The sequence below is a fragment of the Oryctolagus cuniculus genome, chromosome 6, assembly GCF_964237555.1.
Source record: "Oryctolagus cuniculus chromosome 6, mOryCun1.1, whole genome shotgun sequence".
Lineage (NCBI taxonomy): Eukaryota > Metazoa > Chordata > Mammalia > Lagomorpha > Leporidae > Oryctolagus > Oryctolagus cuniculus.
In genome coordinates, this window is record NC_091437.1 from 77,108,881 (window position 1) to 77,123,444 (window position 14,564).

At 42.2% G+C, this 14,564-nt stretch overlaps 1 protein-coding gene across 2 annotated transcripts in view; it reads right to left on the reverse strand.

Annotated features, from left to right (window-relative positions):
* Positions 1 to 918: 918 nt before the first annotated feature.
* Positions 919 to 14,564, reverse strand: part of ALKAL1 (ALK and LTK ligand 1) — a 56,028-nt gene continuing 42,382 nt past the window's right edge. The window contains exons 6-7 of one of the 2 annotated variants that reach the window (XR_011389474.1): positions 12,652 to 12,702; positions 919 to 3,161 (exon numbers count right to left, since the gene is read on the reverse strand). The gene's annotated coding sequence lies outside the window, so the exon portion shown is untranslated. Of the gene's footprint in view, positions 3,162 to 6,855; positions 8,063 to 12,651; positions 12,703 to 14,564 lie in introns of those variants that run through there. The other variant, XR_011389473.1, reaches the window with a different exon arrangement.

Consider the following 14,564-nt stretch of genomic DNA (forward strand, 5'->3'; position numbering starts at 1 on the left):
TGCTTCTCCTTGGCTAGCACTGTGCTGTCCAGTCCTCTCTGGCAATGCCAGGCAATGGGTGTGAGTGCAGCTCTCTGATGGCCCTCCAGCCACCAGAGGAAGAACCCGTGCTCTGTGGCGGGCAGAGCTGCTGGGCTGGGCTGTGCGGTGGGCTAGGTGGAGTCAGACATTTTTGACTTAACAGTATTTTTAACTTACCATGGATTCTGGGGGGTGGGCACCATCGTGAGTCCAGGAGCCTGTGTGTAGCTGTACAAACATAGGTCATACAAACTGATGTTATGATTTAAATACAATGGGGAATGTCCAAAGCAGGCCAACCAACCCATCCATCTCCTGAAGCACTTGACGTCTCCGAAATGAGAACATTCATGATCCACCCTCCAGTAACAGCAACACATGCACTATTATTGAACAGTGACCGTTCTTGCTGCCTTCCCTGGCACTTTGCTTTCCAGCCCCCTCATCCTTTTCACCTTCATTCTCCCAGCAATGTAAACTTGGGACCTTGGGAGTATCCTGACTTCACCCTCAGATGAGGATCCATGTGCTAAGAGTGGAGAAGCCTAAACCATAGAGAAAGACTGAATTCTCTTTCCTAGCTCTGGACATGAGCTTAGTGCATGAGATCAGCATGCTGTGTGGTGGGCAGTGGACATGGCACACAGGTCCGCTCTGTCAGTCCAGGCTGTCTGGTCCCCAGCCACTGAGAGTGTTGCCTGCCAGCTGCTCACAGAGGCCTTGGGTGTCCTCAGCTCTGGAGATGCTGAAAGCTAAAGACTGTCACATGCAGGAATTGACAGAGTCCCTCTGTGGCACTGTTCATACCCTGGAACCCCATGGGCCAGGCTGACCTCTGTTCCTCTTTTTAAAGATTTATTTATTTATTTATTTATTTATTTGAAAGTCAGAGTTACACAGAGAGAGGAGAGGCAGAGAGAGAGAGAGAGAGAGAGAGAGGTCTTCCATCCACTGGTTCACTCCCCAGTTGGCCACAACTGCTGGAGCTGTGCAGATCCGAAGCCAGGAGCCAGGAGTTTCTTCTGGGTCTCCCATGCAGGTGCAGGGGCCCAAGGACTTGGCCCATCTTCTACTGCTTTCCCAGGCCATAGCAGAGAGCTGGATCAGAAGTGGAGCAGCTGGGTCTCCAACCGGCATCCATATGGGATGCTGGCACTGCAGGCAGCGGCTTTATTCACTACACCACAGCGCCGGCCCCCCTACCTCTGTTCTTGCCCAGACTCTTCCCACTCTCCTCAGTCCCTTGCAGATTTCTAGAAGCTCTCCCACAATTGGCCACTTAACTCCAAAACCGCTGACTTGGGCTCTGCCTCTCTGAAAATAGACCTAACACAAACTGTACACCTGTTCAGGACATTTGTGGGTTTTGTGGTATCTTCGCGTACTTTTTGAATTCCAGGTTTTGTGCAACTTGAAGCTAAATGCAATCCTGATCCCTACCCTCTCTGGATGCCAGAATGGACAGCAGAGGTAGCTGAATAACTGGAAGACATTCAGGGGCCAGAAAGGCAGAGCAAGCACCGAGACCGTTTCACCTCCTCAGCTTCAGGTCACAGGGCTGTGGGCCATGGCCCCCATTGGCTGGGCCTGCACCTTCAAGCCTTTCCCCTTCGACTCCTCTGGTTCTTTGGTTTGTTTGTTTGAAGGGGGAGGAGGTTATTTTTGTGTTCTGCTCTTGTTTTTATTGTGGTAAAATATACATAACATAATGTTTGCCATTTTAACCATATTTAAAGTATACAACTCAGTGGCATTAATTACATTCACAATGTTATGCAACCATCACTACCATCTACTTCCAGATCTTTTTTTTTCTTTTTGTTTACTTGAGAGATGGAGAGAGAGAGAGAGAGAGAGAGAGAGAGAGAGAGAGAGGACATCCATGATTAAAGCCAGAAATTAGGAATTCAATCTGGGTAGCAGATACTCAGGTACTTGAACATCACTTGCCACCTCCTAGGGTGTGCATCAGCAGGCAGTTGGGATCTGGAGCAGAGCTGGGACTCAACTCAAGTGCTGTGATATGGGATGCAAACCTCACAAATAAGGGCTTAACCTCTATACCAAAAGCCCAGTCAATTGCCAAAACTTTTAATCACCCCCAAAGTGAAACTCTATCCATTAAATAACTCCCTTTTTCCCCAACCTGCAGCCCCTGGCAACCACCATTGCAGACGTTTTCATAGTAACTCTGTGTTTCTATGCATTTGACTGTTCTAAGTATCTCATGTAAGTGAGATGGTGCAGTATTTGTCCTTATGTAAGGAGTTGTTGCACCTTTTGGCTGTTGTGAGAGAGCCTCTGCAGTCTTGCACTGTATTTTGGCAGCATGTGTTCGTGTGTTGTGGCTCTAGAGTGCTTATTACATTCTGAAGAGCCTTCTATATTTGGGTACCTCCCAACACTTTGAATGTCATCTTCCCTGCCTACGAACCAGAACTCTCAATCGTGTGAACTTGGTTCTATCAATGGATTCATCAGGTGAGGATGATTGAGATGGGGGCAAACAGGAACAAAACTAAGCACAGCCATTCCTTTGGCTGGACCCATCACAATGGGTTTCTGTCTTGGGGTGTGAGAAAGTGGTGCTGGCAAAAGGTTCAGTTGCCAGAAAGCATAGTTTCTGGGAACAGTGCCAACCACAGCTTCTAGTCCAGGGCACAGACAATGTAATAGCCTAAATTATGTCCCCCCAAAATTCATATGTTGAAGCCCTTACCACCAGGACCTGCCTCAGAATGTGACTGTACTTGGAGATAAAGAGGTGATTAAGTTAAATGAGGCCATTAGAGTGGGCATTAATCCGATCTGACTGGTGTCCTTCAAAGGAGAAGAAATTTGGACACAGAAAAAGAGAAACCAAGACTGCACACGCACAGAGGCAAGGCCATGTCAAGACACAGGGAGAAGACAGCCATCTGTAAGCCAAGTAGAGACCTCAAGGGGACACCAACCCTGCCGACAGCTTGATCTAGGACTTCCAGCTTCCAGAGTTGTGAGAAAACAAATTTCTGCCATGTAAGCCACTCAGTTCATGGTTTGTGTTAAGGCAGCATTAGCAAACATATAGGTGCAACATCTGGATGATTTTCTTAGCCAGGATGATACTGCAGCTTGGTTTCTTCTGTTTTCCCTGGAGGCTAATGAAAAAAAAATTTTTTTTAAGATTTCTTTCTCTTTTTCCTTCCTCTCTCACTCTCTTCCTCCTTTCCTTCCTCCCTCCCTTCCTTCCTCCCTCCCTCCCCCCTTCCTCCTTCCCTCCCTTCCTCCCTCCCTCCTTTCCTTTCTTCCTTCCTCCCTCCCTCCCTCCCTTCTTCACTTTCTTTCTTTGAAAGGCAGAGTAACAGAGAAAGAGGGAGACACACACCCCAAATACTCACAGCAGCCAGGACTGGGCCAGGCTGAAGCCAGGATCCAGGAACTCCATCTGGGTCTCCCACAAGTGCAGCAGATGCCCAGGTACATCAACCAGCATCTACTGCCTCCCAGGTGCAACACAAACAGCAGCTTAACCTGCTGCATCACAACATCTGCTCCCTAAAATCCTTTTATAGCCATGTGTTACCTGACAAATACTTTGTAACAAATGTTGAGGTTGTACAAGCCTCATCCAATTCCAAAAAAAAAAAATATAGATTTTCATACTTAAGGATATAAGGATATAGCAAACATTTTCTTAAGTTTATTTTTATTCATTTTCATAAAGTGATGAAACTATAAACAATTTAACCCTACATTTCCCTTTTAGAGTTTGTTTATTCATTCAACAAATATATATCAAGCACCTTCTATAGGCCAGGTACAATGCTATTATGTACTAAGAAGCAATGGTGAATGGTCTCTGATCAAACAGTCTGTGGGGCAAAGTACTATAACAGAAGAACATAATATTGTGACTGACAAATATTAGTAAACACTGAAGCATGCAGAGGTGTATATCTCCAATGGGTCTTTATGAAATACTAATAAACACAGGCAATCCCAAAATTATCATGGTTCAACTTAAATTTTCAACTTTACACTTTACAAGAGGGATACTATTCAATGGAAATTGCACTTTGGATTTGAATTTGATCTTGTCTTGGGCTAATGCTGTGCAGTCTGATCCTCTCTGGCGATGCTGAGCCCTGGTAATGAGCACTGCTCCCAGTGAGCCCCATGGTCACTAGTGGAACAACCCACACCCTACAGTGCACCATACTGCTGAGCAAAGATGTGCAGTGAAGTAGGAGAAATCAATGCATTTTCCTCTTAGGATATTGTCAACAATATGAGGCAGGACATAGCCTCATGGCAAAATGAGGAGCATCTGAGCAAGATGTTCACCTAAACCACTGAGAAATAGTTTGCTTGTCTCAAATACCAACCTCTGGGAACACAACCCTGTATGGTGGAGCTCTCTGTTGACCACATAAACTGGTTGTCATAATGATACTCCATCCTTGTGAATTTGTTAACATCAACATGTGTGTGTGTGCATGCGTGCCGTGTGTATTTAAAAACTAATCAGCAAATATGTGCCTTTGCTTCCTTGGGGAGTATAAAATTCGTGGCAGCAAAAGAAATCACCATAAGCCAAGTTTAGAGGCTAAAAATGGTATTTGCTTAATTTTGCAGAGCCAAGTCTCTCAGCCAAATTATTCTAATTCCAGAGTTGAAGGAGGATAAGACACCATCTTCCTTTTTATGGGTAGATAAAACTGCAGATTTTCTTCGAAGTGATCCCATCACTGCTTCCCTCCTATTTGGTGTTCTCTTTGAAGCCCTTTAAGGTTCTCTATCTCTCTGAAAAATAGGAGCCTACTATTGTCACTTTAAGGACAAATACTATCTCTTTTCAGCTTGTCTTGGTCTCACTTTAAGAAGGCTAGAGCATCCATTTGACGAAGACATAGTGTTGCAATAGCTCAAATAACTCCATTTCTTTTTTTTTTCAACTTTTATTTAATAAATATAAATTTCCAAAGTACAACTTTTGAATTATAGCAGCTTTTCCCCCATAACTTCCCTCCCACCCGCAACCATCCCATCTCCCACTCCCTCTCCCATCCCATTCTTCATCATGATTCATTTTCAACTGTCTTTATATACAGAAGATCAACTTAGTATATATTAAGTAAAGATTTCAACAGACTGCACCCACAAAGACACACAAAATATAGAGCACTGTTTCAGTAGTAGTTTCACCATTAATTCGCATAGTACAACACACGAAGGGCAGAGGTCCTACATGGGAGGCAGGTGCACAGTGACCCCCGCTGTTGATTTAACAATTGACACTCTTATTTATGAAGTCCGTAATCACCCGAGGCTCTTATCATGAGCTACCAAGGCCATGGAAGCCTCCTGAGTTCACCAACTCTGATCTTATTTAGACAAAGCCATATTCAAAGTGGAAGTTCTCTCCTCCCTTCAGAGAAAGGTACTGCCTTCTTTGATGGCCCGTTCTTTCCGCTGGGATCTCACTCACAGAGATCTTTCATTTAGGTCATTTTTTTTGCCACAGTGTCTTAGCTTTCCATGCCCAAGAAACTCTCATGGGCTTTTTAGCCAGATCCAAATGCTTTAAGGGCTGATTCTGAGGCCAGAGTGCTGTTCAGGGCTTCTGCCATTCTATGAGTCTGCTGTGTATCCCACTTCCCATGTAGGATCATTCTCTCCTTTTTAATTCTATTCATTATTTTCAGACACTAGTCTTATTTATGTAATCCCTTTGACACTTAATCCCATCTTTTTTATCAATTATGAACTTAAACTGATCACTTTAACAAGTAAGATGGCATTGGTGGGATTGAATTGGAATCCCCTGGCATGTTTCTAGCTCTACCATTAGGGGTAAATCCAATAACTCCATTTCTTAATAAAAGCTGACTGCTAACTTTGTCACTAACCAGATTTAGGTTTCAACAGGCTTGCTGGAGAATTCTAGAAATTGACCCTGAGAAAGATGGCTGAAATGGCAAAGTAATGTGGCCCCAATCATTATGACCAGAGGGTTGGATTTACAATGGCAAGCTGAAAGTAAACACTGTGACTTCATCCATCCCCTTATCACCTTGCCAGAGGCCACCATACAGCTGCTCCTATTCACTGTTCTTGCTCCTGGCCTCCTCCCACTTTGCCTTCCCTTTCTGCTGCCTTCTAAAACTCTCCTACTACCCTGAGAACCTGAGGTGGTCTTGATGACAGTTATGTTCTCCATCTCCCAGGACTGCCAGCATTTTGAATAAACTTTATTCCCTTGTATCAGCTCTTTTCTCTTGAGGATTGGCTTTTGAGTGGCAAGCAGCCTGACCTTTTTTTCTGTAACTCTAAGGACTTGTCAGATATCCACATCACAGAGGCTACTGGTCCATTCTCTATGTTCTTCAAACACACATTTCCAAAACAGTCCAAGTGGAATGAAAAAGTCTTCTATCACAAAGCTTTCTTATAGGAAAATTCAAAATAACAGAAGTAGAGATTCCCTTGTCCAATAGGTAGAGCTTAAACCACATCTCTTGGGGGCTGGCACTAGCAGGTAAAACCACGACCTACAGTGCCGGCATCCAATATGGGCACTAGTTCAAGTCTTGGCTGCTCCACTTCCATTCCAGTTCCCTGCTAATGTGCCTGGGAAAGCAGCAGAAAATGGCCCAAGTCCTTGGGCCCCTGAATCCACATGGGAGACTCAGAAGAAGCTCCTGGTTCCTGACTTTGGATCAGCACAGCTCCAGCCTTCGCAACCATTTGGGGAAGTGCACCAGTGGATGGAAGACCTCTTTCTCTCTCTCTCCCTCTCTCTCTCTCTCTCTCTCTCTCTCTCTCTATCTCCCCCCCTCCCTCTCTGTAACTCTGCCTTTCAAATAAATAAATCAATCTTTTAAAAGATAAAAATAAATAAACCACAGCTCTTGGGTTTGGATAGTTTTAGCAACTGGTTTCCTTATAATACAGTAGGGGTGGGGAAAGCAGGGACTCTGCAGCGGTCAGAGGTAGCAAACACCACCTTCACTAAGTGATGAGGGTGTGCATCACTGGTGACACCACAGGATGATGTATTCATGTGATGGGGAGGGCGTTTTGACTCTGCGGTATTCATTCCCCTCACAACAACCAGTCTAACCATGAGCAAAACATCAGACAAGCCCAGACTTGGGGTACATTCTAAAGGGTCCCTGGCCTCTACTTCTCAAGCCTGTCAAGATCCTGAAAGACAATGGAAGACTGAAAAAGTATCACAGAGGGGACTAAGACTTGTGGATATTAAATATAGTCTAGTACCAGGCATTCAATCCTGGAGTAACAGGAAAACATGCATGGAAAACCTAATGGAATCCATATTAAAGTCTGGAATTAAGTTCTTAGTGATGGACTAATGTAAAGTTCTTAGTTTTTAACAATCAGACCATGGAACTATAAGATTTTAATGATGGGAGTGGCTGCCTGAGGAGTGTATGGGAAGTCTATACCATCTTTGCAACTTATCTGCTAATCTAAAATTATTCTGCAATAAAGTTTATTTTTAAATGTCTGCTCTTGGAGAAGTTAAATTGGCAATTGAGAAAGGATAAGATAACAAGAAAAAATCACAGAGTAGTGTTAACTATTCATAATTAAGGTGAAGAAAAACAGATTGAATATTTGAAGGTATGACTAGATTATTAAACACGAAAATTTGATTCTTTAGTTCTGAGCACAGAAATGCATGACAACTCTCATCATTTCATTACAGAATTTGGGTTTCTTTCTGGTCATTTCACCTTCAGCCATAACTGGTACGTCAAGACAAAAAAAATTTTTTGCTCCTCTGTTTTTCTAGATATTTTTAATTGTCTCAGTAAAGCAGAAAGTTGTCATCACGAACATTTCTACTCTACCTGTGGCTCTTTGGCTTTCCAGTATGTATTTGAAGTTATTTCAACAAAGCACCTCAATTGCTTTGGAGAATTACCTTGCCCTATTGTGTAGTGTCTCATAAGATGGAATTCAATTGCAGAGGTTCCCTAGCCAGGGATGGATGCATGGCCAAGGTCAGCACAATCCAGTGCCTCCCTAGAACCTGAAAGTTCAACAGAACAAAAGGTAAGTCCCACTATTATCCCAGCAGCTGGGCTCTATCAAGTCTGCTACCTAGATCACTTGAATTCCCCAAGTTTTAATTCTTACTCTAGTTCTCCAATCTTCTGTCACTAAAAGAGCTCTCTCTATTCCCCTAAACAAATTATCTCCCACATCAGCCTGTTGTAGAGCCAGATGTTCACAATGTTCCAGAAATGTGTGAGCATGTTAAGTAAATACAGAAATAAACATAGGTGTAATATGTGCCCCAGTGAATGCACTGAAGTGCATGACGAGGTTGCTCAAAGACACAGTGGAAGCCATTCAGGCGGCATTCTTTCCCTGCACCTGCCAAAACAGGTTAGGCAGAGCTAATATGGGATGCCAGCATCACCAGCCACACCATAACCCTTCACACCACAACACCAATCCCTCCATTATTTTTTATAGTTACTATCAATATGAAAGATTTTGTGCGATTTATTTGCAGGGTTGAGAGAGAGAGACGATTGCCTCAAGCAAGTCTTCCTGCTCTCCTCACATCCCTGGCCAGCTTACAAGCAACATCCTGGGCTCCAAGGAGAAAAAAAGAAAGCTCTCAATGCCACCTCCCTTTCTCCTCCTAAGGGACCCATTTTTAGCATCTAGTCAACTATGAAACTCTTGGTGGCATTCTAAGTCTCTGAGTTTATTACATGCAATGCCAGTTAGGAGATAGATCTACTTATGAGAAAGGGAACCAACAGCTCACATTTTACAAAAGGCATTTTGACCCTAAATTAGTTAGTATAAACAATATCTTTTAACACATGACTTTTACATAAACATGTACATTTTACTAACTTTAATTTTGGGGAAAAGCTAATTGGGCCTGTGGTTGCAATTTTTCTTTTAGTCTTCAATTTTTGAACCTAGGAGAAGTGTTTTCTTGCCCTTCCTGATACAGATGACATCATGATTGAAGGGCACAGAATGCAGCCTATGGTGGCACTGGGGTTTATCAGACTCTGCCAAAGCTCCGCTGCCTGAATATTATGCCCCTACAGCTTCCAAGTTGGCATTGGGGTGTTAAATAAGCTTATCTCAGCCATATCTGGCCACTTGGCTCTAATCTGGTACCTTATTGCATTTCTCTGTGAGTCTACTTTCACTGTTTTAAGATTTCAGGGGTGATAGTAATGAGTTGGGTAAATGCATTCAAATAATTTCCCACCTTGCATGAACCCAAGGCTTCTTCTTTCACCAAGGCCCCCACCAGGGAGACCAGAAGATATGAAACACATGGAGGCAGCAGCATCCACTCAGGGACTCTTACCATTTTTAGTTCTTTCTTCAAATCTATGAGCTTGGAGTTTCCTTTTCTTTCTGAAAAACCCAGCTACACATCTTAACATTTTGGCTATTCTGTCTCCAGCACTTTTAGCTACAGCAAGAGGGTTTTTATTTTGTCTGATCACCATCCTGCTAGAATTCATGACAGGATGAAGCTGCACTGTGTCTCTCGCCCTTAGAATGGGAGGTTGGTGAAGACAAGACCCATTTCCTTACTCTTCTCATTAGCAGCACATAGGAGCCCTTCAAGCATAAATGGTGAATGGAGCTATAAACTAACTTTCATTTTAGTGATATGTGGAATGCCAATCATTTGCCTTAAAATTTTTTATTGTGAACCATATCACAAGAAAAGGATCACTTGGGCTGATCAAACCATTCCAAAAGATGCACTATTCAAGGACTGTATCTCCTATAAATTTTTCAGATCATCCATTTTGTAATCATAAAATGCTAACCACAGATAGACTGTGCTAGATCTAGCCTTATTTTGTCTAAATGTGAAATGATTAAGATTTAAAAAACAATAAACATCCACTTAAAATCTTCCATTTCAAATAAAAACAACTTTGCAAAACTTAAATAGGCTGCTGCTTTCTTCAAACAAAGTCTCCTTCCTTTCCTTCTAGGATTATCTATTATCTTGACATTTTTTGTCTTCATGGTTTTGTCGCTATGTGATTGTGACTCTATAAAATATACTGTAGTGTGTGAATAATAAACATTTGTCCACTTTGTCCAGCTTAAAAGTAATCCAAAAGGGGGCCGACACTGTGGGGCATTGAGTTAACGCCCTGGCCCACATGGGTGCCAGTTCGAGAACCAGCTGCTCCACTTCTGATCCAACTCTCTGCTGTGGCCTGGGAAAGCAGTATAAGATGGCCCAAGTACTTGGGCCCCTGCACCTGCATGGGAGACCCAGAAGAAACTCCTGGCTCCTGGCTTCCGATCTGCGCAGCTCGGGCCATTGTGGCCAATTGGGGAGTGAACCATCAGATGGAAAACCTCTCTCTCTCTGCCTCTCCTCTCTCTGTGTAACTGTGACTTTCAAATAAATAAATAAATCTTTAAAAAAATTTTAAAAATTTTAAAAAGGAACACTAAAGAAGAAAAACTAAATTACAACACACAGCAATTAGGCATACAAAAGACCTCTCAAGGGCATCAAAAGAGACCAAAAACAGAATAAAATCACAAGTGCTGGGGGAAAAGAACCCTGCACCTTTGTCAAGCCTGTGTACAAAACCAAAGATTTAATTGAACTAACAAAGACTAAGAAGTAACTACTCCCATATTCTAACTAGAAAATCTTCAAAGGGCATGTCTCAGGAAGAAAAAAAATCAAACCCCAAAGGATGAGTGGGTTGCACGGAACCATGGTGACCAAATGTAACAATTAACATGTGAAAAATCAAAAAGAATATAGGCTCAACAACCATGATGCTTAATTTGGGAATATCCAAAGGTGAAACTAAAATTCTAAATAACAATTACATGTCATCTTGAGGAAAGTGATTGGAGTTAAAAAGTGTTCCAGTGTACCATTGTCATCCCAACACATGAAGCACAACAAACATTGTGGCATAGTAGGTTAAACCACTATTTGGGACACCACATCCCATATCAGAGTCACTGGTTCAAATCCTGGCTACTCCACTTCCAATCTAGCTTCATGTTAATGCATCCTGGGAGGCAGCAGATGATGGCTCAGGTGCTTGGGTTCCTGACACTCATGTGGGAGACCTGATTGGAATTCCAGGCTCCTGGCTTTGTGCACCTTGGCTGTTGCATGGAATTGTGGAATAAACAAGCAGATAACTCTCTCTCTCTCTCTCTCTCTCTCTCTCTCTCTCTCTCTCCTGTTTCTGTGTGTGTATGTGTGTGTGTGTCTTTCTCTTTCTCTACCTTTCATGAAAATAAATAAACATCTTTTTAAAAAATCAGAGAGAAATATTGGTTAGCATTATTGATGTCTAAGTTGAATAATTATGGCAAGAAAAGCTTGGGGTTTTTTTTCTTACAGTTGTTAATATGCCTGCAGCCTGGTCTACACTAGATGTGTGCCAATCATAACGTTAATATGCAGAGAAAATACTAGGTGTCCTCTTTGCTGTTGGAAGTGGTGGCCTCCTGGCTTCTCCCATCTCCAATTCCTGTTTCCAGCCTCCTGTTTCCTTTCACCATCAATGACACTCAATGCTTCCCCTCCATGTCCCAGTGTATTCAACCTACCCCTATTCACAGGCTATTTCTTAAACAAAGCCTCTTCAAATCTTCTCTGCTCCCTCTTCACTCTCCCAGATACCAAACTCTTGTCCCTATTGTTTCCTAGACTCACATCTAAGATTTTCTGCATGCTTTTGCCTTTTCTGGTTATGCATTTGACTTGTTTTCTTTTGCATGGAACTCATCCTCTCTGCCCAGGCTGACTTAAGAACGCCTCTTTCACTTAGATCTGCCCTACAGATACCAGCACCAGTCCAGCACCCCAGGAATGACATCCACTGGACTCACTTAGACCCAACTGAAAGAATCTGTACTATTTGAGACATTGTGATAAGGTCCAAATAACATCAGGCTTGGAGTCAGTAAACCTGGGATCAAATCCTAAAACTATGAAACTTGTTATTTATATAACCTTGAGGAAGTTATTAAAAATCTCATCTGCATGCCCTATTGTCAAAATACAGCTGAACACTAATATCTACCTTCTAGAATCCTTTTGAGATGAAATGGCACAAGAAACAGTTTAATCTGATGTTTTGAATATGATATACATTTAAAAACAAATAATCATTGTGTATGGTTTAATAAACATAAAATACTTTCCATAAGAACATAGTTTAGAAATCCTTTCACTTATTGATACTTCATATTTTAAGCCATTCCACTAATGCTTTAAAGCTGCTGGACTGAAATTCTAAATTTGGAAGTTGCTATTTTAATAATGATAACAGAACTTCACACAATGATGGAGGGAGATTCTAGTTCTTTACAGCAAACTGAGTACATTCCAGGAATCCCTGAAGGCCCTTTTGCACAGGGATGATAAATCAGCAATGCAGAGGAATTAGTAAAATAAACAGAAGTCAACTTCTTCCTCCTTACCCCTATTATGGCTTCTCTTCTTGGCATTTAACTCAAGCAAACGAATTAAAGAGACATTCAGTATTTCACAGAAGCAGGATCTTTGACAGACTGCACATCTAAGTGCCCTCTCCAAGCACATTTGCCAGCAGATGACAATGAGAAGCTTACCTTTCGATCCAGTCTGAGTCATTGTCAGATCCTACCACCAAGAACTTTCACCTTGGAACAAAAAACAAGGTATTTCGTGAGCTGAATTTGATCAAGGGAAGCAGTCTCAAGGAATTTCCGTACTTTCTTACTGTTATGGGCCCAGGAGCTTCCTGAATCCCATCCTTCTCAAGATTGAAGTTTGAATCTATGATTACCCAAATAACTCACACCCATAATTGATCTCTCGGTTTTTAAGGATTCATTTATTTATTGGCATGCAGAATGACACAGAGAGAAAGAGACACAGAGAAAGAGAAAGATCTTCCATCTGTTGGTTAACTTCCCAAGTGGCCTCAACAACCAAAGCTGAGCCAGGCCATAGCCAGGAGCCAGGAGCTCCATCCTAATGGGTATCAGGACTCAGTAGTTGAACCATCATTTTCTTCATTCCAGGTACATTATTGGGAAGCTTGACTGGAAGTGCAGAGTAGCTGGGACTTGAACTACCACTCAATATGAGATGCTGGCATCCGAAGTGGCGGCTTAATTCACTGCACCACAACAATGCCCTCCATAAATGATCTTTGTTGCTAATCTAAATTAGGCTGTTTCTATTTATTTGAAACCCAGGTAGTTTTGAATACATACATAAATATATTTGATATAATAGAAAAGCTAAATATTTATGTGAGATATTTTGCAGCAAAAAGCTAGAAATTATTTCATGTGTTTTGGATTTCAAATCCACTAGGGGGCAGAAAAGATTTCCACTGAATTTTCGCCAATCAGTGAAAAGCAAAACTCTATACTAAGTCCATATTGCATTTTAAGTGAACAGCTAGTTTCATATCAATTAAAAATAATGCTCATTATCACATTTTAAGAGAGATAAACTGGTTCTTGAGAGTTTGAGCCTGATTCAAACAGATTTTCAAGCTTTCTTTTTAAAGTTGAAAGAGTTCGTGGCTTTGCCATGAGAGCATCTAGCTGTGGTTGCTGACCTGACCTTTTACAAACCTTACAAGCTGATGATTATGATTCCACTTGTAGATTGGAAAACTGAAATCTAGAAAGACTTGGTGGCTTCTCAGGATTCCCTAGTTGGAAAGTGGCAGAACTCAGATCTAGCTTCATGAGCCAGTGTTCCTAACCACTGCCCCACACAGCTTCTTTGTAGCTGCAGAAAAGTGTCCATGTTCCAGTCTTTCCCATGAAAAACACCTATCACATCAGCATACTAACCAGGGCATAAAAAGACAATCAGTGAGAGATGAAATATGATTAATAAACAAGCAAGAAAATGTTCATTCTAAAAACGATCTCCGTTTCACCATTGTCAGAAGCAGCATTTTGCAAATGATAATGACAATGATTTATGATATTACAGATAAAGCTCATAAACATAACAGTGAGCAAAGGAGTACAGACACAAAACAGAATAACTGGACATTTCCTATACAAAGTTCAAAAGGAGAAAACACTACTCTATGGTGTTAGAAGAGCATTAATCCTAAGCATGACGTAGGGAACGAGCTGGGGAACAAAACAGCTTCTGGAATTTGGATCATGGTACCCTGATGTGCTCATAGAACAAAAAGTACCATCATGCTTTGTTTACTTTCCTTCCAGTGTATTACACTTCAACAGGTTTATTAAAAAATGAAGACACTGGGGTCAGCGCTGTGGCGTAGTGGTTGAAGCTGCCACCTGCAACACCAGCATCCCATATAGGCACCTGTTTGAGACTCTGCTGCTCCACTTCCGATCCAGCTCTCTGCTATGGCCTGGGAAAGCAGTGGAAGATGCCCCAAATCTTTGGGTCCCTGCACCCGCATGGGAGACCCGCAAGAAGCTCCTGGCTCCTGGTTCCTGGCTTTGGATTGGTGCAGCTCCAGCTGTTGCGGCCAGCTGGGGAGTGAAACAGCAGATGG